This window comes from Arachis ipaensis, chromosome B09 (assembly GCF_000816755.2).
Source record: "Arachis ipaensis cultivar K30076 chromosome B09, Araip1.1, whole genome shotgun sequence".
Taxonomy (NCBI): Eukaryota; Viridiplantae; Streptophyta; class Magnoliopsida; order Fabales; family Fabaceae; genus Arachis; species Arachis ipaensis.
In genome coordinates, this window is record NC_029793.2 from 113,609,332 (window position 1) to 113,612,065 (window position 2,734).

Below are 2,734 nucleotides of genomic sequence, written 5' to 3' on the forward strand. Positions count from 1 at the left end.
CTGGAATTAGAACAATTCACCACAAAATAATCTGGCCGATGTATGACGATATCCCCATACTTAAAAATTAACATCGTCCTCGATGCTCATCAAATCAAGCTGAGTGGAAGGAGTCGTCGCCGTCATCTCCACTGTCTCCTGCTGGGGCTTGGGGCTCTTCCGCCTCATTGGCCTGGGCCTCCTCTTCATCAATATCAGTGCCGCCCTCATAACGTTGCTTGTTGCGATGTTGTATCTGGTCAATCCTCTCAAAGAGGAGCTGCACATGACGGTAAATTGGCTACGAAGTAGATGATGGTGCTGCTGGTATAGATGGTGCTGAAGGTGTTGAAGGTAGTGCTGAGGGTCTTGCTACTGCTGAGGATGTGGCTGCCTCTGTAGTGGTGGTGGGTGCCCTACGACCTTGGTGTCTGGTGGATGACTGAGGACCGAACCAGTTGCCATGTGGAATGACTTTCTTCGCACCAATAACTACTGGCCTCTCATCCCCATCCTCCCAGGTACCTCAGCCTGGTGACCCATCTGCATGATCAAGCAGGGGAATGCCAGATTGCCCTTGACATGGGTCTGGACTAGGGGTGGCAAATGGGCCTAAACCCACCGGGCGGACCCGCGTAACCCCACCAAAAAAGGCGGATTGGGCTGAAAAATTGGGACCGTCAAATAACAAAAGCTCGCCTAACCCACACCGCTTAAACTGCGGGTTTTGGCGGGCTTCCCCGCTGGGTTTAGTATTTTTTTGGCAAGGGGTATTTTTACAGTTTTTTTTGTCAAAACCCAACTTCTCCCAAGGTCCCAACCCAACTTACAAGAGAATGAAGATGAAAATTGAGTGTTTTGGATTATGTTTATTTTGCTTTGGGAACAATATTTTTAATTATGTTTTGGATAAAAACTTGGTTTATAATTATGTTTATTAGATATTTATAATTACAAAGGCTTTAATGTTTGTGAATATAAAAATTATAATTTGTTTATACCTTTAGAAATTATAATAGTTAAAAGTAAAAAATATAAGAGATTTTTTTATGCCTTTATATATATTATTTAATAGTTAAAAGTTAAAAAAAGGGATATTTGGCGGGCTTAGCTAGCCGGCCCGCCAGCCGGCTATTAGGCGGGGCGGGCTGGGATTTTGGGACCGCCTCACTAGGCAGGGTGGGCTTCTGGCGGGATGGGGGCGGGCATCCCTGCTTGCCACCCCTAGTTTGGACCATATACCACCTGTAAAATATCCATAAAGCACGTAAGCACATCACCAAAACAACAGCACAAACACAAATAAATAAAATAAAGCAAACACAATCAAATGTAAATGCGCAAACAAGATGATGCATGCTTGTTCCTAGCGCAGGCCATGAGCTCATGCGTCGGTTGTCTACCCGCAACCCGACGTTACTCGGAGTGAACCCCGAATATGGTCCCTTTACTGTGTCAATTAGACACCTTAGCATCACGGTTACCCGTGTCAATTAGGCCTCATTATAATAACAGTTCAATGTGTATCACAGTAAGGAACAGTGCTATCAATTAAGCAAACATTCCCGCATTAGCAATCTCAGGCTATCCGTTAGGCGGGCAATTTCGCATTAGCAGTTTGGCACAGGGCCTGTTTAACATACAATTCTTATTTATTTATTTCATTCATGACTTTTTATTTTCTTTCATTTTATTATACCTCCACATCACCAATTACATACTCATATCTTCACATCACCATATAATTAAACATGCCTCCGCATCACCGCTTAACTATACATACCTCCACATCACCAATTAACTTTAAACCCTTCCTTGTTGTTATAGTACAACTGGTTTAAAAGCAAAACTTGGTGTTGAGGTAATTTGGTTACAATTAAAACTTGTACCATCTCTCTTAAAATTCTGTTATTGTTTTCTAAGAAAATGCAGAAAAACAGCAGGAAGTAGTAAGTTTGATAAATTCCTTAAAACTCCAATTTTCACCCATTGCCTTTCAAAATTCATGACCTCAAACAAGACTCTTTTAGCTTTTCATTGAATCAAATTCCAGATTAATACCATGTCATATGAAAAAGTTATGAAGTGAGAAACACAGCCATGCCTTTTAGAATTCGATTTCCAAAATCCAGTGAGCTACCCATACTCTTTTCAACATATCTACTTGGATAAGTTGGGTATCGACATGAAATTTAAAATGAAGATTGTGAACACAGGAAGATTGAAAATGCCGTTGGTTTCAGCTCAAATACGTACCAGAATTGAAAGTTAAGGGCGTTGGAAGTTGGTGCTAACAGAATTTTCTGCAGAAACCATCAATCTTCGAAAATTCATTTCTCCCAAACCACTCATTAATANGCAAGTACTGAAAATTGAAATAAAAGTTCCTGGAATTAGAACAATTCACCACAAAATAATCTGGCCGATGTATGACGATATCCCCATACTTAAAAATTAACATCGTCCTCGATGCTCATCAAATCAAGCTGAGTGGAAGGAGTCGTCGCCGTCATCTCCACTGTCTCCTGCTGGGGCTTGGGGCTCTTCCGCCTCATTGGCCTGGGCCTCCTCTTCATCAATATCAGTGCCGCCCTCATAACGTTGCTTGTTGCGATATTGTATCTGGTCAATCCTCTCAAAGAGGAGCTACACATGACGGTAAATTGGCTGCAATGTAGATGATGGTGCTGCTGGTATAGATGGTGCTGAAGGTGTTGAAGGTAGTGCTGAGGGTCTTGCTACTGCTGAGGATGTG